The sequence below is a fragment of the Schistocerca americana genome, chromosome 3 (genome assembly GCF_021461395.2).
Source record: "Schistocerca americana isolate TAMUIC-IGC-003095 chromosome 3, iqSchAmer2.1, whole genome shotgun sequence".
Taxonomy (NCBI): Eukaryota; Metazoa; Arthropoda; class Insecta; order Orthoptera; family Acrididae; genus Schistocerca; species Schistocerca americana.
This window is the reverse complement of record NC_060121.1, coordinates 819,080,305-819,103,152: the sequence shown is the minus strand read 5'-3', so window position 1 is coordinate 819,103,152 and position 22,848 is coordinate 819,080,305.

The window sequence follows — 22,848 nt, the reverse complement described above, 5'->3', positions numbered from 1 at the left end:
AATATCCGTGACCCATATTCTGATACAAAACATAACGAGACCTCTCCATGCAACGAGAATGGATTCGCCAAACATCGACCATGCAAATCCTGCTCTTTCATTACTCACATGACGTCCTGAAAGTCACAGATCGAGGTACTCAGATGGATGTGGTACTGAATGAAATTCGAAAATAATTAGATTCAGTACAAAGCCACATTTATTAATGGAAGGACGATCATGTATGGAACCAAGCAAAATTTGTGACTGAATTGAGGATGAGAGAAATCAGCAAGTTATTTTGGATCGAGAGCCATCGACGAATCTAGAAAAAGTAACTTCACACGTGCCACATGGAAGTGTCCTGGGACCCTTGCTGTTCATATTATTGTTTAGTGACCTGGCAGGCAATATTATCAGCAGCTTCAAACCTTTTTACAGATGGTAAAGTCGTTCATGAGCAAAAGCTTTATCATTATTCAGACAGATAGTGATATCAGAGTGGTGCAAAGATTTGAAAATTCCTTTAAATGATCGGAAATGTGAAATTATACACTTCACAAAGCGCCCTATTCCATGACTACAATATCAATGAGTCAATATTCGATGCACTATTAAAACAGAAAATGAAGTAAATGAGTCGCCGATCACTGTAGATTTGTTTTATGAGTTTCGTGTTGGAAGAAACAACGCTAACTGCTAAGTAATTACTGTTCTTGCAGTTTCGATCCACAAGGCTTACATCAGACCACAGAACCATATCTTACCATGTGAGTAGCTAATCAATAAAAATTACCTTTATGATAATTCCTTGTCGAGTTTCAAATAAGCGCGGTCAAATCTGCATTGAAGTATCAGATATGAACAAAATTACCAACTGAGGATATTCTGTGGCTCCCAGTCCAGTAAATAGTGTCATTTGGAAAATGAACACCTCTCTTCAAATGATCTGCTTAATGTCATCCATTACAATCTGTCAACATATAGTATTCTTCACATGTGACATTTCAAAGATAAAAATCTCGGAACATACTTGACATTATAGATTTAAAACTTGTGACGCTATCGTTGTTGTCGAAAAGTCGTGTTTATACATAACGTGCAAGATAAATGTGGTCCCACTTCCTAAACAAAACACTGTGATTTTAGTGTTTACATCCCCTCTTGATCTTCGGATCACTTGACAGGTGTTGTTAAGTGTCGCTCTTCAGTTGTTGCTTGTTGCTTGAGAGTGCTGTGACCGTTTATGTCGTTATCTGATTTTTCGAGTACAATATACGGTATTCTCCTTATAGCATAAGCTTATATCTGCACTGAGTCATTTACGAGGCCTATTGAGGTTTTATTGTGACCAAATCCCGGACTTCACGATTTTTGCAAAAAGGTATGTTCCGAATTTTATGACAAAAAGGCATACCAGAGGTGATGTCTCTCATTCTAAGCATAACGATAAGCCGTCAGTTCAAACTATCGAAGGGGTCGTAAACATTATGCAAAACATTTGCATTAACCCAAAAAAAGATTTCAGGTGTCTTTCTCAACAGATACTTTTTGAAGTGCTGTATATCTTTTTACCTTGTTTGCTTCAGTTCTTACTCTTGAATTCTCACCGTATTTCATGCGCTAAACCTACACTTTCAGCCGATTAGAGAAAGAGGCATAAGGCCGACGGACTACTGTTCCACCAACGGAGATACTTAGCGCCAATTTCTGCTCCGATTTTGCTACAGCATGGAGCTATCCCCTGAGCAAGCCAATCACTGTTATGATTTTGCAGAAAACGCGGGAATTTGCCCGTCAAGACTGCCTGGGAACACAAGTCATTCCCATGCCTCACTGGTAGCCCGCCAGAAGGTGTTTTCACTAAGTTTCTGCGAAGCTACGGAATCTCTAGCCCAGCCGCTCCGTCAGGCCCCTGTGGGCGTGTTGCCCCTGCTCTTATGACAATGTTGGCGTCTAGAAAGCATCCACTCGACTCCCTCACACCCGTCACCTTAACCCTTTCCAGATCAGCAGCCCCCACCTGTCACTGGACCACCTGGGTGACGAGAGACACTGCGTGGGAAGCCCGCGTCTGAAGGAATAGCAACTTTTCACTTCATGCAATTAGAGAGGAAATTCGAATTACTCAGAGTAAGATAGAAATATGAGAGGGGGCTCATGCCACCTCTCATAATGCACCGTTCAAAGTATTGAACATAAGTAGAGAAAAAGGGAAACGGCATGGGAGCAAAAACCAAGCTAGCCTGCAGCCTGTATCAAAGCAACCACTTCCTCTGTCAAAAGAAACATTAAGTGACTGAAATCTTTGCTGCCATTCATAAATAGCAGTGGCAGGATGTACTACGTTACTTTCGTCAATACTTTGGCATGCACCTCCGATGGGGATGATGACACTATTGTGAGTTCGAAGATGGGGAGAACTAGTGTTTGTTTTAACTGACCTAGCATCATTCTTTATCTCATAAAGTTCTAATTTCTACTTTGCTTTTAATTTCTAATGTATGTGTACAAACAAGTTGTAATCAATTACACAATCACTTAAAACTAGTAATAATTAAACCATTTTTACATGTTGTATCTGCATTGTTTCTTGAACAGTTTGAAAGTATCATCTGCATGTTGTACATGAAATATTACCACAAAATAAAAGAAACCTAGACATACTACAGTATTCTAATTGTGTGTTCTTTCCTCTTACATAATGTTCTAATACTTTCTAAAATAAGTACACTCCTGGAAATGGAAAAAAGAACACATTGACACCGGTGTGTCAGACCCACCATACTTGCTCCGGACACTGCGAGAGGGCTGTACAAGCAATGATCACACGCACGGCACAGCGGACACACCAGGAACCGCGGTGTTGGCCGTCGAATGGCGCTAGCTGCGCAGCATTTGTGCACCGCCGCCGTCAGTGTCAGCCAGTTTGCCGTGGCATACGGAGCTCCATCGCAGTCTTTAACACTTGTAGCATGCCGCGACAGCGTGGACGTGAACCGTATGTGCAGTTGACGGACTTGGAGCGAGGGCGTATAGTGGGCATGCGGGAGGCCGCGTGGACGTACCGCCGAATTGCTCAACACGTGGGGCGTGAGGTCTCCACAGTACATCGATGTTGTCGCCAGTGGTCGGCGGAAGGTGCACGTGCCCGTCGACCTGGGACCGGACCGCAACAACGCACGGATGCACGCCAAGACCGTAGGATCCTACGCAGTGCCGTAGGGGACCGCACCGCCACTTCCCAGCAAATTAGGGACACTGTTGCTCCTGGGGTATCGGCGAGGACCATTCGCAACCGTCTCCATGAAGCTGGGCTACGGTCCCGCACACCGTTAGGCCGTCTTCCGCTCACGCCCCAACATCGTGCAGCCCGCCTCCAGTGGTGTCGCGACAGGAGGGACGAATGGAGACGTGTCGTCTTCAGCGATGAGAATCGCTTCTGCCTTGGTGCCAATGATGGTCGTATGCGTGTTTGGCGCCGTGCAGGTGAACGCCACAATCAGGACTGCATACGACCGAGACACACAGGGCCAACACCCGGCATCATGGAGTGGGGAACGATCTCCTACACTGGCCGTACACCACTGGTGATCGTCGAGGGGACACTGAATAGTGCACGGTACATCCAAACCGTCATCGAACCCATCGTTCTACCATTCCTAGACCGGCAAGGGAACTTGCTGTTCCAACAGGACAATGCACGTCCGCATGTATCCCGTGCCACCCAACGTGCTCTAGAAGGTCTAAGTCAACTACCCTGGCCAGCAAGATCTCCGGATCTGTCCCCCATTGAGCATGTTTGGGACTGGATGAAGCGTCGTCTCACGCGGTCTGCACGTCCAGCACGAACGCTGGTCCAACTGAGGCGCCAGGTGGAAATGGCATGGCAAGCCGTTCCACAGGACTGCATCCAGCATCTCTACGATCGTCTCCATGGGAGAATAGCAGCCTGCATTGCTGCGAAAGGTGGATATACACTGTACTAGTGCCGACATTGTGCATGCTCTGTTGCCTGTGTCTATGTGCCTGTGGTTCTGTCAGTGTGATCATGTGATGTATCTGTCCCCAGGAATGTGTCAATAAAGTTTCCCCTTCCTGGGACAATGAATTCACGGTGTTCTTATTTCAATTTCCAGGAGTGTATATATGGGCCACAATGTACATAAAATAATAAAATGAAAGAAAAAAATGTTAGTACAGCAATTTGTTGCAGTTTAATTCTATTTAGAATTGCGCAGCAAAACTTCAATCAGCCGTAGCTGAAAATGGAGATTTTGGACATTGGTCTTTTTAGCACCACGCCACAGATATATCTATCAATTAATGACATCCACCTCTCTCTCCACATACACCACTGCTGGCGGCTCATGTCCAACTGCCCAGTGCTACGCGCTGTTCACATCCAACTGCCCGACACTACAATAGCGAATATTCCAACAATGAGTCCAACCAGCCACATACTGCACACAGCGCAATAAGCGATTTTCTTACAGAGCACTACGTGGCGTCACCGACATAAAAATCTGAACAGCCTACTTACACAGTAATAAGACTTCGTAATACGAACTTTAGATTGCAAGATTCGGCGTCTAAAACGCAAATGTGTATGTAATTGCACGCTGATGGCTCCCAGTCTTCGTCCGCAAACCAATCGCTTTGTATTGCAGTGAAATAACTGAAAGACTAACTCTATATGCATCAATACTAAAAAAATATTGACCATTTCCAGCCACACAGAAACAGCAATCAGCTTACATAGTTATTATTACTCAATTATTTTTAACAATATGGAACATGAAATTACAGAAGCGACACTATCATTTTCAAAGATATACGCTACATTTTGATCTCTGATACGTCGAGATATATGTTAATTTGTTGCAATACTGTATGTTTTGTAGATATTGCTTCCCACATCCTTGTTCCATTCGTGAATGGCGTGTGGGACGAATGAAAATCGGTGTCCCTCCCTAGTAGCTCTAGTTTCTCCGATATTTTCACTGTTCTGATTTCGCAGCTCGTAGTTACAAAGACGGAAGTCTTGTTACCCTACTCTTTCCGGAACGCACACTCTCCGAATTTCAAAAGTAAATGATGGACCATTTTTATCTGTCTGTCTGTCTCTATCTCTCTCTCTTCTATTAAATTAACGTCGTTAGGTTCTCTGAAAGTGAGCAGTACACAACCGCTTGTTGAAGAAATGTTCGGTAAGCCACTTCTTTCTCAGGTACTGTAAATTACGTTTCCTCAAGATTCTTCAAGTGACTCTGCTTTTGCAGAGTGTATGTGTCATATGTTCAATACACAATCAGTTACTATGGATGGTTACTTCTTGATATTTTACGACACTTAGTGTTTTCAGTGGATTTTCGCTAACAGTGTAATATAACAGTAGTGTAATTAGCCTCTTTCAGCCGAATATGTTAGATTCCCAGAATGAAATTTTCACTCTAGAGCGGAGCGTGCGCTGATATGAAACTTCATGGCAGATTAAAACTGTGTGCAGGATCGAGCCTTGAATATGGAACCTTTGCTTTTCGAGCACTTTCCCGCGGGTCTTGGTCTGCCACTCAGTTTTAATCTGCCAGGAAGTTTCATGTCAGATTTACTGACGTTCCAGCTATTAGGCTCTGCACAAGTCATGGACAAACTGCAGGTCCTTCTGCAAACTGGATACAGTCTTCCAGCATTAGTGGACACTTGTATTTTTCGATTACCCAGTAAGTTTATTTCGTTGTCAATTGCTATTGCACATAAGTCGGATACTCCTAAGAACAACATATTGAATTCTGGCAGCAATGAAATACTGAATCCAGTCATAATCTGCTCTCCTACTTAGTAAGCACATTTTTTGTTCTCTTGAACCTGAACCTTTCCAAAACAAAAGTAATGTCCAGCTGGAGATGTGAAAGTCAAGGACAGTCTACTAGAAGAGGTCAGTGAAAACGTCTACCTTGGCCAGATTATAAATATGAAGGGAGATGTAAGGATAGAAATCTATCGACGCGTCAAGCTTGGCTGGCAAGCAATTCGGACGAACTCAAAAGTATTCAGATCAAAAATGCCAGTAAACCTGAAGAAAACAGTGTTTGATCAATGCATTCTTCTTGTGATGACGTATGGCTGCGAGACATGGACACTGAACTCATTTACAAAAGGGAAACTTAGGACAGCACAGAGAGCCATGGAGAGATCAATGCTGGGCTATACAAGAAAGGACAGGAAAAGGGCAGATGACATCCGGTCTGTGACGAAGGTTAATGACATCTTAGAGAGAGTACGTTCCTTGAAATGGCAGTGGGCTGGCCACTTCGCAAGAAGAAAAGACAACAGATGGACGAAGCTAGTACTGGAGTGGAGTCCGAGAAAGCACCGGAGGCCTAGAGGAAGACCACCAGACAGATGGGACAAAGACATCAAGAATATCGCTGATAACACCTGGCAGAGAACTGCCCAGGACCGTCCCACTTGGAGAAGACTTCTGAAAGCCTAGCTGAATCCACGACTCGAAGAGCCCACATCATCTAACGATTGAATTGGCTGATGATCATGGTGAAACCACTCTGAGGAACTGTATGAAATGCCTTCCCGAAGTGAAGGAGCACGGCATCGGCGAGGATAGAGTTGCCTACGGCGCTTTTATAACTCAGGACGAGCAGAGAGCGCTCAGTTCTGTAGGACCCATCCTGGATGAATCTCTGTTGATTTTTCATTTTACAACAATGTCATATTACCTAAGCAGAAATCTAGTTCCATAATTCTGCAACAGACTGACTTCAGGAAAAAAGGCATATAATTATAGTATGTCCATCTGTCTTACTATCCTTCCTAACAACGGAAGTGACCTGTGCTTTCCTTCTGTCACTAGGTACTGGGTTGTAATAATTAAAGTGTAATTACTCACGGAAGTCCGATGTGGGTTGTAATAATCACACGGAAGCGAACTTTTATAGATTTGCTTATGCGTTAATGTGGGACAAATCTACACTGCTAAGAAACTTGTTCCACTTTCGGCCAGCAGGTACAAATCTGACGATGTACCTCGTCGAAGTCTCCGATGATAGTATTGAACCAATTTGTAAGCAGTATTTAATAATATAGTCAAAATTATGCCTTTCTCCCTTGTTTGAGCTTTCCGCCCACGTTCCGTTGTTAATCGAATAAATATGGACACATTTATTTATGTCGTTTTTTGCATTCACGGAGCCAGATTTGCAGCTGGTGGCCATAAATTGAACTAATTTTTTCAGCGTAAATCGGTTCCCCACTGATGGACTGGAATATCTGCCAAATTTCGCCACCATATGATAAATACAGCCCACACTTGAGCTCTGCACTTTATAATCGCCCACTACGTCCTGTAGTTCCAGAGAGCTGAAATAAATTGGTGGTGATCTCGTGAATCGAAACTGGTTGTACAACCAAGGGGTCCATTAGCAACCGTCGGTGTATGTTTCTAACACGACTGCCTTAAATTACACTACTGGCCATTAAAACTGCTACACCAAGAAGAAATGCAGATGATAAACGGGTATTCACTGGACAAATATATTATACTAGAACTGATATGTGATTACATTTTCACGCAGTTTGGGTGCATAGATCCTTAGAAATCAGTACCCAGAACAACCACCTCTAGCCGTAATAACGGTCTTCATACGCCTGGGTATTGAGCTTGAATGACGTGTATAGGTACAGCTGCCCATGCAGCTTCAACATGATACCACAGTTCATCAAGAGTAGTGACTGGCGTATTGTGTCGAGCCAGTTGCTCGGCCACCATTGACCAGACGTTTTCAATCGGTAAGAGATCTGGAGAATGTGCTGGCCAGGGCATCAGTGGAACATTTTCTGTATCCAGAAAGGACCGTACAGGACCTGTAATATGCAGTCGTGCATTATCCTGCTGAAATGTAGGGTTTGACAGGGATCGAATGAAGGGTAGAGCCATGGGTCGTAACACATCTGAAATGTAACGTCCACTGTTCAAAGTGCCGTCAATGCGAACAAGAGGTGACCGAGACGAGTAACCAATGACACCCCATACCATCACGCCGGGTGATACGCCAGTATAGCCATGACGAATACTCGCTTCCAATGTGCGTTCACCGCGATGTTGCCAAACACGGGTGCGACCATCATGATGCTGTAAACAGAACCTGGATTCATCCGAAAAAAATGACGTTTTGCCATTCGTGCACCCAGGTTCGCCGTTGAGTACACCATCGCAGGAGCTCCTGTCTGTGATGCAACGACAAGGGTAACCGCAGCCATGGTCTCCGAGCTGATAGTCCATGCTGCTGCAAACGTCATCGAACTGTTCGTGCAGATGGTTGTTGTCTTGTAGACGTCCCCATCTGTTGACTCAGGGATCGAGACGTGGCTGCACGATCCGTTACAGCAATGCGGATAAGATGCCTGTCACCTCGACTGCTAGTGATATGAGGTCGTTGGGATCCAGCACGGCGTTCCGTATTACCCTCCTGCGCCCACCGATTCCACATTCTGCTAACAGTCATTGGATCTCGACCAACGCGAGCAGCAATGTCGCGATGCGGTTAACCGCAATCGCGATAGTCTACAATCCGACCTTTATCAAAGTTGGAAACGTGATGTTACGCATTTCTTCTCCTTACACGAGGCATCACAACAACGTTTCACCAGGCAATGCCGGTCAACTGCTGTTAGTGCTTGAGAAATCAATCGGAAACATTCCTCATGTCAGCACGTTGTAGGTGTCGCCACCGGCGCTAACCTTGTGTGAATGCTCTGAAAAGGTAATCATTTGCATATCACAGCATCTTCTCCCTGTTGGTTAATTTCCGCGTCTGTAACACGTCATCTTCGTGGTGCAGCAAATTTAATGTCCAGTAGTGTATGTTAGCAACAGGCTTGCAAGACGGCTAACAGTGGAACATCGCAGTGCAGTGGTTGCCAGTAGGAGCCTCCTGACACTGCGGACGCCCTGGGGGCGGACCACGTACAGCGAAGCGTGTTCAGCCGTCAGTGCTGCCAATGCCGCCGGCTGCGCCTGTGGCAGCGCTAATTGGGCGAACGTGGGGGCACAGATTTACCGCAGTCTGCCGACGGCCAGTCACGCGTGACGGCGGCATAACAAACGGTCCGCCCACGCGTCCGAGCGCTCTCTCACATCACTGAGGTCAGTACATCAGTAACGCCAACAGCGCACGAATTCACAGGGGCCGAATCTCGAACCCATCTCAGCCAGAACCTCAGTTATCGAGAGCTTCCCTTCAAATAATAGCACATAAATAATAGAAATTAAAGGATTGTACATACACAATTTAAATTTTTGTACGTTAATTTTGGTACGTCAGTTAGTCAGGATTCATTGTAAGTTTAGGGATTAAGTTTACATGTTTAATCATACAAGAGAACTGTTAGTAACGTCCCCGCGTAGAGGAGTCACTTAAGTGAAGGAATGGGTATTTATTTTAATTTTTTACTTATAACCGATTAAAAATGAGAAATATCAATTAGCCATAGAAGCAGAGCTTAACTTTTTCGTTTTTAAATAACCTTTTTAAAAAAAAAAATGTAAGAGCAATTTTTATTCGTAAAAATTTCATTGGTTTTAAGTAGTGTTTTATTATAGAAAGCGGGAGAAGCGATCAGTGCTTCTTTAAGAACAATACCGACAGAAACGAGCAACAGACACGTGACATCAGGCAGTAATGTCCCTGTCGGCGTGTGTCGAGGCTTCAGGCAGGTACATGTAGTCTCCAAGAGTTGCCGCCACCTGATCTATACGGTAGTCTCTCGCTGTCCTCGCCTGACATCCGTTGTGTTGTAGAATGACACTAACTGTAGTGCGGAAATATATTTACGAAGTAGCGTAGCAATGAGGCACGATGCGTCGTTTGCTTAAAAAGTTAAAGATATTTGTCTACCATTTCTGTGAAATAATGACAGAGGAAGGAAACTATGGTTAAACAAATAATTGAAAAATTTAACAACAGTTCACTCAAAGTGTGCAGTAAAAAATAGAAAATCTGATCTCCTGCCTATGCTTGAGTAATATTCCTGTATTTGCCCGTAGACCTTGAAAACAGATACGTTAACACGAAAAACAGAGTCCTTCAATTCCACTTTTTACTCTTTAGTACTGACTATTCGTAACGCCGAAATAAAGGTATGATACCCGATTACAACATGATTTTTAAGCAGTGTTTCAGAAAATTAGAATCAATGGGTTAAAACTTTCGATTTTTTGCAGGGTTAACCACCTACCACGTTTCTAGAAAAGCATCGAACTGCGGACGCACTAAGCTTTTTTTTCATTTGCCTATTTAATGAAATATGTTGATTTTTTGTATCCAGAAACTGACTGAGACAAATTGTTCAGTCTTTGTTCTACTTCTACGTTTATAATACGAAAAAATACCGATAAAAAATCGGAAATCTGTTATTTTAGAAACCGACTTTTTTAAACGGTTTTAACTCTTAGATTAAACTGGCGTGAAAGAAAGCGATATAACCGAAAATCGGTTATTTCAGTTATAACGGCCACCCCTGACCGAAAGTTCCGGTTTCATGCCATTACTTCTTAGTTCATTAATCCAAATTCTCAAAATGGAGGCTGATAAGAAGCAACAGCTGTACGTTTCAATGTGGCTAGACTTCTATGATAAGGCAGCCCTCCCCTAGGTTGTTAGAATGTAGGAAGGCGCCCTTACGCCGGTAAAGTGAAGTCTGTCTCCGCCATGTAGGTGTGTCTTGCTGAAGTTGTTCTTATCGCAGTGATGCTCTATGGTCTTCTTTAAAACAGAAATAAAACGTCCTGCTGTTTTCCTGCGACGCACACCATGTTTAACGAGTGAGAAGTGGTAGTAAAAATTGAGTTTTCCACTCTCTGATGAATATTCTTCATCGATAATATATAGCTTCAAATTTCGTACTGAGAATAGATTGTCAATTCAACGCTTTCATTTAAAAGCTTAGTTGTAACATTGGTTCAAATGGCTCTGAGCACTATGGGACTCAACTGCTGAGGTCATTAGTCCCCTAGAACTTATAACTAGTTAAACCTAACTAACCTAAGGACATCACAAACATCCATGCCCGAGGCAGGATTCGAACCTGCGACCGTAGCGGTCTTGCGGTTCCAGACTGCAGCGCCTTTAACCGCACGGCCACTTCGGCCGGCTTAACATTGGTCTTTAACGGACAAACAGTCTTCTAAGACTGCCCAAGAAGGCGGACAACTTTCAAGTGACGCCTGTGCTCTGCAATGATAACGCCGTCTCTCCTTGCACCCCCCCCCCCCCCCTTCCCGTTACACAGAAGTTGGCAACAAGATGTAGTTACAACCTTCTATAGTGGTTGGTTACAGGCACCGCTGCCATAAAATCTAGACTGTAGCAGCAGAAGAAAGCCATTTGGTCAACTTCTGGCTAAATTTACCTTCTACGAGTGAAAACACTGGGGGGGTTCGGTGATGATTTGGGCAGCCATATCGTTGTATCCCAATAGCCCCGTGATGCCTGTACAAGCCCGCACTACGGTCAAGGTTTATGTGACCATTTTGGCTTAACAAGTCCATAACTGGGTACAATGTTTGTTCCGCAGGCATGGGGCACTGTTCCGAAATGCCACGCGGGGTGGCCGTGCGGTCCTGGGCGCCTTGCCACGGTTCTCGCGGCTTCCCCCGCCGGAGGTTCGAGTCCTCTCTTGGGCATGGGTGTGTGTGATGTTCTTAGCGGAAGTTAGTTTAAGTTAGACTAAGTAGTGAGTGAGCCTAGGGACCGATGACCTCAGCAGCTTGGTCCCATTGATCTTTCCACAAATTTACATTTCCTTTTTCCAAAATGACAGGGCCCTTGTTCACAGATACGCATCATTTAGGACTGGTTTTGTGAGCAGAAGGATGAACTATTGCATCTTCTCTAATTACAACAGGCACCAGATTTCAACAGTATTTAGTATACTTTGGAACCATGTCTGAAGGAACTTGTAGTGCTTAGGGTCGTCGTAGATTTCCGCTCACTACAGCATGAAACAAATAGAAAAAACACACATTAACACACACATATAAGCTAGTCCTGTGAATAGCCGGCCACGGTGGCCGTGCGGTTCTAGGCGCTCCAGTCCGGAACCGCGCTGTTGCTACGGTCGCAGATTCGAATCCTGCCTCGGGCATGGGTGTATGTGACGTCCTTAGGTTAGTTAGGTTTAAGTAGTTCTAAGTTCTAGGGGACAGATGACAACAGCAATTGAGTCCCATAGTGCTCAGAGCCATTTGAACCATTTTTAGTCCTGTCAATAGGTTGCCACTGAATTGCCCTCTCTGTTTATTGATTGGATAGCCACTGAATTGCTATTTATTTATTTAATGGGATAATAATAATTATTAAAAGGTGGCAATTTTATTTAAGCACTGTTTTTACTCTTTCGATTGTTGCGAGTCAGCGATAGTGCAATGCTGCTCGCTTTGGAGAATACACATTTTATAAGAATTATTTGGTCCAGGAAATACTTTTGCGATCACGGTTGCGATCTAGACGGTATTCGCGTAATTGTACTGATTAAAAGTTCTCGTTTCCGAAAGACGCAGGTTCGATTAAAGCTGTGTGCACTTTTGCGCGTATAATGAAAATATTCATAACACGTCGCGTAACAAAAAGAAACATGCGAATCACAACCGTGATCAAACGAAGAAAATATATGATAACATAAATGTTCTTCGCTGTTATTCATGACAGGCTCAGATTAGACCTTGCAATTTTTAGTTATAGGAAATCACAAGACGTTGCACTTTAGAGATATTTGTTTTGAATAACATGTATTTACCTTCTCTCTCTCTCCTTTTTACAGCCTTTATACCCTCACATCGATTAAGGAACTTTTCCTTCTCTACCGACCAGTACGAGAACAAACTTCAGACTCAACAAAATGTCTTGCATCGAATTATAACATGCTTAACCCTTAACAATCATATATAGTTTCGTAGTACAAACAATGCTAATTTATTCCGTGCACTAGAAAGTCATTGATACACTGAGCACAAAAATTAAAATAATAAAATTATAATTACATTTTTAATGTCATGAATACTTCTTTAAATCATGAAAATAAGGTTCGACATCGTCGTAATATTAATTTTCATCGTTGTAGCACTACAAACTTTGCACTGTTTTTCGCAAAACACAGGTACTGCGATATCCTACTTAGTTGCCCATACCAGGCAGTGACTTTCAGTTAAAAATGTTCTCCCCTGTAATGGGAATTACCATAATGTGTGTACTAATACAGGTTCTGACGTTGGAACGACGACATATGGAAGTTTGGGACTAGCCGCGAACCGTGCACCTATGGCCGAAGTGGTTAAGGCGACTACTCATGTGAAGCTGTAAATCCACATTCTAGTCCCCATCCCGGTCCGAAATCAATTTTAATTATCGTCTTTCCTCTATACTAACAGCTGATAGTTATTTGTATTCGCACTGTGAACACATTTTATGTCTTACCTAACGGGTATAGTCACCGCTGCGCCTGTTCTTTTGGACACGCATGCGTGTCCAAAAAACACTGCATCGTTCTTCTTAATAACACAGGCACTACTACATCGTATTTATCCACGGATACTGGGCAGTGAATTTCAATTTAAAACGTCCTTCCCTAGGGGAACCACATAATATGTGTACGAGTACAGGCTGCGATGCAGGAACAATAACACATGTAATTTTCGTTCTGGGCATGATTAATGAACAGATAGCCAAGGTGGTTAAGGCGACCTGGAACACAGATATTGTGTACATGTTATATTTCACATCAAAATTTTTGCATCATTTCCAGAATACAGGCATGAACCGCCCACCACGAGAGACCCGCCACTTTTCGATGTCATCCCCAATGGCATGCAAATTAAGGAGATCCCAACTGCTTCCGTGCAATATTTACAGTGCTCGGGTATTTGTTATAACAACAAATTAATATGTTGCTAACCAAAAGTTTTCAGCCGATCTGAAGACAACAGACATGCGTTATGACTAACGTAGCCCTCACACACCCACGCGCATTCGTACGTATACACACACACACACACACACTCTCACACACACACACACACAGACACACAGCAGCAGCAACAGGAGCATAACATCAATAATTGCTCAGTACACTCAAGCACAAAAAAAGCAAATTACAGTTGCCCCAAATGATCAGAAGATGTCACACAACAGCATAACATCTGCAAGAAATACAGTTTTCAAAAGTACCTGCAATCTGTATCAACCACTCCATGCGTCTGCTTTCCGTTGATCATCGAAATAAGATACTTTGACAGTATGGAAAAATCATCCTAGAGCGTAGTCTGCAAAAGAAATTGTTGGTCGAGTGGCACACACATCTGGAGATAGGTACAAAGTCACGCTGGTAAAATGGTTGCACCACATTTATGTCTGCGCTTTACGCCGCATGTGTAGCACTCATCTGATGTGTGTGTCCTTGCAGTTGTGGTAGGGTCATTCGAGCAACATCCATTGACATGGAAATAATGCTCGTGAAGAAAAAAAATAGTAAACAGGCCGTGAATGATTACATAGCTTTTACGTCTGTTGTATGTACTTCGAGCAGTATATTCCCCATTATATTTCAGTGCACGAGTATTTGTTATAACAAGAAATTAATTTGTTAACATCCCCAAAAGTAATCGAACAATCTGACAGTGTGAAAAAGTCTGTAAGTACTTTAATGCATGAAGTATTTGTAGTACTTATCAGCCATGCATTGTTGCTTAACACTCGGAGAGTGAGAAGCAGAGTAAGACGATCTGACATAAAAATGACGTCACGTAGGGAGAGAGCGAGACAGAGGGTCAGAGACACTTATGCCTGTATTGCGGTAACTGTTGCCTGTGTATCACTAGCCTTTTGGAAGAAAGTCCGTTGTTTACATGGATATGTCTTCCCTTTATTATGTTACAAATAAGTGGGCACCTAATCACTTAACATCCTTATTCCATCACTTAACCTTTTTTACATGACTGAAACGAGTTAATGTGAGTTTTCAGGAAAGTAGTCAGTAGCACTTAGCTGATGCAGTTTTGTCTGCTCCTACAGTTGTACCAATAGCGTTAGGGTAAGTAAAAAGGTAGTGAGGTCTAACTTGCTCATCAGAGCACACAAGAGAGTTAGATTGGCAGTAGCTAAGACGTCCACGTCTTTGGTGTGCCCCTCCACCACCACCCACCCACACTCTCCCCAATCAGAGGGGTAGCGGAAGCGGCACACTGGGGTTGAAAGGGTTACTGATTGGCACATAAAGTAACTTTACCAAAACTCATTACTGAATCAAAATGCACACTCTTGGTTCTCATAATTTAATTTCACAAGTTTAACCTACATTTTTAGAATGAACACTACCATACCGGCCTGGGAAACAAAGTCCCCTTTGGTTCTACCACAGACAAGAATGTCAGCTGATCCATGCCCACGTTATTGTTACAAGAACTCAAAAAATGATATTGAAGCTTCACACGAAATATAACCCCACTCTAACTAATGTGATTTCCTATGGTTCCAAATGAAATTGCAATGAAATGACTAAAATTCCGCACTTCAAATGTTTCAAATCATGCTTGGGCTACCTATAGATCAGTCCGTAATTCATGCAGTCCCAACCCAATCACTAACACTTTCAGCCCTAGTGTGCTGCTATCCCTGGGAAGGGGCGGGGGTGTTAGGGGGGGAGAGGGGGTTAGCGGAGGGGGGGGGGGGACGCAGCACCAAAGATGTTGACATCTTAGCTGACAACCTAACACTTTCGTGTGTTACTGTACTAGCCCTGATGACAAAACTAGACCTCTCCACCTTACTATCACCTAATGCTTTTGGCGAAACTCGAAGAGTAGACGAAATTGCATCAGTTAAAAGCTACTGGCTACTCTTACGAGCAGTCATATTCACTCGATTCAGTCAAGCAAACAGTTTAAACGATGAAACAAGAATCAAGAATATGGGAGTGATTCAGTTGCACATTTATTTTTAACATAATAAAGGAAAGAAAAGGCATATCCATCCTCCTTCCAGCAGTTTGTGCGTGTAAGACGGATCTGATGGAGCCCTCTCACCCTGTCAGAAAATTCCTAAACAAATCTCCTGTGGTCTAAGTAGTTGAATGAGTAGTCTTACCTATGAGTCTAGTTTAACGAGTAGTCTTAGCTATATGACGTTATTATTTATGTCAAACCATCTTACTCTGCTTCTCACTCCTCGAATGGGGAGGAAATGACACATGATTGATAAATACTACAGGCACTTTAAGTACTACAGTACTTACCGACGTTGTCTTTTCCTGACATCATCAAACCGTTCGCATACTTTAGGGGTTGTTAATAAATTATGCACAATAAATGCACTTGCCCTGAGTTACAATAGGGAACACATTGTTCTAAGTACATACTTTAAACATGATCAGTGTGTAACAGTTTACATCCTGTTTACTAGTTTTTCTTGAAGAGCATTATTTGCTCGTCAGGTGACTGTGTAAGTAGGCTGTTTATGTTTTCTTATTGGTAACGCCACGTAGCTCTCTATATGAAAATCACTGGCTGTGCTGTGTGCAGTCTGTGGGTAGTTTGCATTGTTGTCTGTCATTGTAGTGTTGAGCAGCGGCAGCTGGATGTGAACAGCGCGTAGCGTTGCACAGTTGGAGGTGAGCCGCCAGCAGTGGTGGATGTGGGGAGAGAGATGGAGGAGATTTGTAATTTGTCATGAACTGCTATATATATTATGACTATTAAGGTAAATACATTGTTTGTTCTCTATTAATATCTTTCATTTGCTAACTATTCCTATCAGTAGTTAGTACCTTCCGTAGTTTGAATCTTTTATTTAGCTGGCAGTAGTGGCGCTCGCTGTACTGCAGTAGTTCGAGTAATGAAGATTTTTGTGAGGTAAGTGATTTCTGAAAGGTATAGTTTATTGTTACTCAGGGCCATTCTTTTGCAGGGATTTTTGAAAGTCAGATTGCGTTGCGCTAAAAATATTGTATGTCAGTTTAAGCAGAGTCATGTATAAATTGTTAAAAGGGGACGTTTCATATGGCGACCCTTAGCCGAGGATACCTCACTGGAATCTTCTGATTTTTTCCTTGTAGTCTGTGTAATTAGCGTAGATTTTGTTTATTGCTAGCGCGTAATTGTAGAGAGAATCTCCTTTGTAGTTGCAGTTTTTCATTGTTGTACAGTAAAACAGGTGTGGCATGCATGTAGATTTGCACCAAGTATTTAAGTAGACATTATTTCCATTTCTATGTTAATTTGTTATCTTATTTTGCTCTTCAAATTGTGCTTTTCTGTGTTATAGTGTGAAATATTGTGACAATAATGGCTTGTGAAAAACGTAACACTAGGCTCCAAAGTAAACTGAGAAATAATAGTGACGACGAGCGTAGCTTATCAGCACCACTGTGTAATGAAGTAACAGACATTCAAAGTAGTAATTTGGTAACTGTGCATAGGGAAATGGAGCGGGCGTCAAATAATGGTGTGGACAGTGAAACAGGTAGTGAACAGGGAAGCGTTATCGATCGATCGGTCGGCAACAGCTCGTCTCAGGAATCGGGAATGACAGAACACAATATTGCAAATACTGCAGACTCAGGTTTTGGGTTCTCACCGTTTTCTCAAATGAGTCAAGACACATTTTCCGCTTGTCAAAATGTGAATGTTACCGGTGCAACTTCACTGCCGAAAAGCACTGAGGAACATGTTTCAGACACCAGTGCATTGTTATTACAGTTAATGCAACAAATGGGACAAAGGCTACAAAAATTAGACACAATGGAACAAAATCTTCAAAAGTTAGACACAATGGAACAAAATCAGCGACAAACACAGCAACAGTTAGACACAGTGGAACAAAATCAGAGACAAACACAGCAACAGCTTCTAAATTTAGACTCATTGGAACAAACTCTTGAACAAACACGTGAAGATTTAACTACTGAGTTACATAACATTGAGTCGAAATGTCAAAAAGTCTGTAATGACGTAAAAACACAAATTTGTGAGCATTTTCAACCTATTTTTTTGTGGCATGAAAATGCATTACAGAATCACGAAGCAGCCATAAAAGAACTGCAAACTATTGTTCATGAAAATCATGAGACCTTGCAAGCTAAATTTGACTCAATTGCATCTACCGATTCGGTTACGCAACTTGCAAAAACTCAGGGAAACTTAAAGGACACAGTAGATACTCTGAAACTTGGTTCAGAAAAACACACTGAGGAAATACGTACACTATCGGAGAAAGTAGCTGAACTTTCGGATCAATTCACTAATTTATCTACGAAGTTACATGATAATCTGAATGACACAAAACCGGTAGTCTTTAATGGCACAGAAGAGTGCGAACAAATTAGGAAATTCAATCAAAATCAAATCAATATACAGTACAAAAGAGAAATCCGGGAAGTACAAGATCAGATGGCACAAGTAATACAAAAATTACAAATTTCAGAGGACACTTGCGCTCCAACACGGGAAGAGGGACTTAGAAATACGGAAAAGCCGCAAAATAATAACACAGGGCATTTCGGAAGTTATGAAAGAAATTGGCAATTTGCACCGAATTTTGAGGTGGAACCGCCGACACGACCTAACAATGACCGATATGCGACTCGCCGACATGATGATTTTGACTATAAGCTGTTCATTACTACATGTAAATTCAAAACATTTAAGAATTCTGGCAACGACATTCATCCACAAGCATGGCTCCATCAATTCTCTCATTGGTTTCCTCCCAACTGGTCGTTAGAACACAGATTAGAATTTATGTGTGGCTACTTAGAGAATGAACCAGCTGTAAGAATGAGATCGGTCATTCACGATTGCCACAGTGAAGGAGAATTTTACCATGCCTTCCTCTCAGCATATTGGTCTCAAGCCACACAAGACCGAATAAAACGTAGCATCATGATGATGAAACACTTTGAACAATCTGAATTTTCCAGTCTTGTCAAATATTTTGAAGACATGTTGCATAAGAATCATATCTTTCAAACCCATACAGCCCCTCAGAACTCATCCGCATTTGCTTACTCAAATTGCCTGAACATTTACGACATATTATTTTAGCAGGACGTTGCAAAGACGACATTGAAGCTTTTCAGGGACTGTTACAAGAACTGGAAATTTACACAGACCGTCGCGGGATGCGAAATCAGGAAAACAGTCACTACAGGTCACATCCGTCACAATTTCGTGACGACAAAAGCAATAACTGGACACGACAAGCCTATTCTTACAACGCAAATCGTGACCAAAACAGACACCACCCATATGACAACCGCTGGCAGAGTAGTAATAGTTACAGAGAAAGATAGCATTTCCGTAGTAATGAATATGACAGAGATTACCTTAGAAACAGACAATATGGGAACCAAAACAATTATTATCAAGGGAGACAGAATAACTTGAGACACAACAGTTCAGCGCGCAGTTACGATTCAAGAAGAAATTCTCCACCACATGACAGACAAGAAAGAAACTATGTAAACTACCGACATAACGACAGACCTGAATTTTATCAGAACTGGCAGGATTCAAACAGAGCAGGGCACTTTCGACAACGTGAATTTGTAGAAGCTAGGTCTCCTAATCCCAATAACGACGCGCGCCAACAAAGAGATAGACAATGACTCGCACCGCAGGCAGCCACCTGCGCCGGCTGGCTCAGAGAAAAATAGCACAGACGCTAACCTTGAGAAAAATTTTAGCATTCCTCACCGACGTATACCGCATGATAATTCCGTTCAAGTTGAACCTCTGCGTACTAGGAAGAGTAAAAGTTTACACCACATTTCACATGTAAAACCGTTTATTGAAAGATAATCTGCTTTTTAACTTTGTCTTTGCCATATAACTTTTCACTTTACATTGCTAGTAGGCTTTGTCAGACTTAGAATCTGAAGTTAAATATCCAGTCTAGAACCTAGGGAACATTTTTAAACAGACATTATGAATGCATTGTTATTGTGAACAGATGACACAATGTTCTTGTGTGTGTACTTTCTTGCTTGTTAGTTGTACGATTACGTAACGACTATAAGGCTTAAATACTTAGAACATTTACCAGTACTGCTAATGAGATTTTAATGCAACATTTTGGTTTACGTGAAAATACATTCTGGATTTAAAGCACTTTCAGTGAGATACCGGATGACACAGTGGTTAGTTTATGTGACAGCTACACGATTTTATCACGACGCTACTAATGAGTGACATTTTACAATGTTGCTTTTGGGGTGTTTCTGTTTCATATCTGCACAGTTTTTCTGTATTATTCTGGAAAGTAAAAGATGTTTTAGTAGTAACTTCTGTGGTATAGCTACAATGAGACAGCCTTTTCCGTAGCACAACAATACGTTGCAGCACAGTAATTTCTTCATCACAACAATAAGTGTAATAACTAAGATATCTATACGCAAAGCATTTCACTTTTGTTTATTATGAGGTAAGTACATTGACATATGCAGAACTTAGCTTTTGGAGGACAATAACTACGACACTTCCAAGGAGATTATGTTACAGCAAGACGCACATTTAGCGCTACAGGACACGTATTTGAGTAATTAATTTTGTACTTAAATCATTTATTTTTAAAGATATTTGAAGTACAATGATACAAATGTTATCTGATCCTCAGGGGGGTACACGCCTACTTTGTGTACCATGTGTTTGGCAAGCACAAGGAGCCCTAGCTAATATGGTATTTGCTTATACAACTTTACACATCGGTACCATATTTCTCCAACACAGAATTACACAGCTATCTGATTATTTAACAGAGAAACAAAAATCTTTTATCTCAGTGACACATGTTTACGCAATTACACAGTTGGATAACTTCACACTTATGAAACTGTATTTGGTCTGTACTTTGTAAACTGTTCATATTTTTTTCGGAACCATTGTGATACTATGAGAGCTTTGAATGATGTATTTGGTATGGGATCATGATTTTTAAAGTACGTTTGAGGCAGATGACACTTTTGACATGAGCAGAGAATTTTTTAGGTTTTGAAATTATTGGAGGAAGCTACGACGATTTTGAAAGTTGATTGAGGTGTTATGATGTTATTATTACGATGACTATGTGTATAATGCTGTTGCGGTATGTTTATGATCAGTAACCTGATGCTATATGAGTTATTTGATTATGCTACATATCTGTAATGATGAAATATTGAAGAAGTGTCAACGAATAAGGTAAGGAATAATGAGTTGTGGTTAGGGACTCTGGTTTGTGAAAAAGGTTGTTGGAAACCAAGAATCGTACTTTAAGAGTTATGAAATGTGTGTATATGCGTGAATGTATCACAATGCTGACGACAATTTTTTGGATGCTGTTATATTTATAGGATTTTGTTTCTACAGATTTGTAACCCAAATTCTTGACCTGTGAAATATTTTTATATGAGACTGTCACTGAAGCGGAAACTGCTGCCGTAAATATTTCAGTAAGAAAGGTAAGTGACCGTGACGTAATTCGTTGTGAGCAGCCAGGTGTGCCAGCTGCCCTGAGAAAAAGCCATTAGGTGGTAAAAAAAAAGGGGAGACCATTATCCTCGCTATCGACTTTCCTTTGTAGAAAGCATCGTAAATACGACACTCTCAAACTTGAAAACATGATTACACTGTGGAGCTCTTAATTTATGATATTTACTAAAATGTCTAATGAAACGATGAGAAACATTTTACGGCTATTGTCTTGCTAATTGAGGGAAATGCATATGGCTGGCCTTTATGTATTTATTTACTCATTTTGTTTAATCTCTAGTTTCTAGCTGCACTGCAGCATTGGTTAAAATAGAATTTTATAGATGTACTAATATAAATATTTTCTGTCTACAGATCCAGTAAATACTAATTTTGTAATACATTTTCCAAAAAATGAGGGAGCACAAAAAGACATTTACCTTCACAGGAACTGCATTCATAATTTTCTTTTCAAGTACTTGGTAATTTCTTTTGTAGAAATAGTTGTGGTGCACCACTTTAATTACATAGACATTAAGATGCAATTATACATTTCCCTTATGTGCGTTGTTATCTTTAGTGTACTATTTTTTCTGCTTGAGCTATGTCATGTTTAGGTATTTCATTTTCTGCTGCTGTTTGCCAGGCATAGTGCTACTGAATTTCAATTTGTGTTACTCTGCTAAGCCAGATTTATTTTTCTTGTTTGCTGTGCATTGCCTCATATTAGTTGTAATGTTGAATTGCTTGGTAATTTAGATTTACTGTAGCTTGCTTCGCAAATTTCCATTTTTTTTTCCATTGCTGTTTGCGCTAATTGTTTTGTGCTGCTGCATTGCCTCGTCCCTTAGTTTAGCATCTTAGATTTAAGTTAGCTTAAGAGAGGTAGACTATATAAGAAACTGACTATGGAGAATAGGTAAAGAATGTGTTGCGAAGTTATATGAAAAAGATTTGGGCCAAAATGAGTATTGTACACTGAGAAATAATTGTATTGAAAGAAATATGAATAGAATACAGAAAGCAGGTATAGATAGGACTTTTTGGGAATAATGATGAATGAAGGGAGATCTCCAAGAAGTAAAGGAAGTTTTGTTTGCAAAATACTGCAGTAAAACAAACCCTGTCCTTTCCTTTTGTATTATTCTGCTATATGTGTGTGTACTCTTGTGTATTTGTGTTTTTCCTGTGTTTATGTGTTTAGCTAATACGATTTATGTTGTAGAATTTTTCTAGTACTAAGCTATATTCACTATGAGGAGGAATACTGTTATCCTCAAATATAAGTTGCATTAATAATGTTATTTTCTTTATAAAGTTGTTTACAATTCTGTTCTGTTTCAATGTTCATGTGTCAA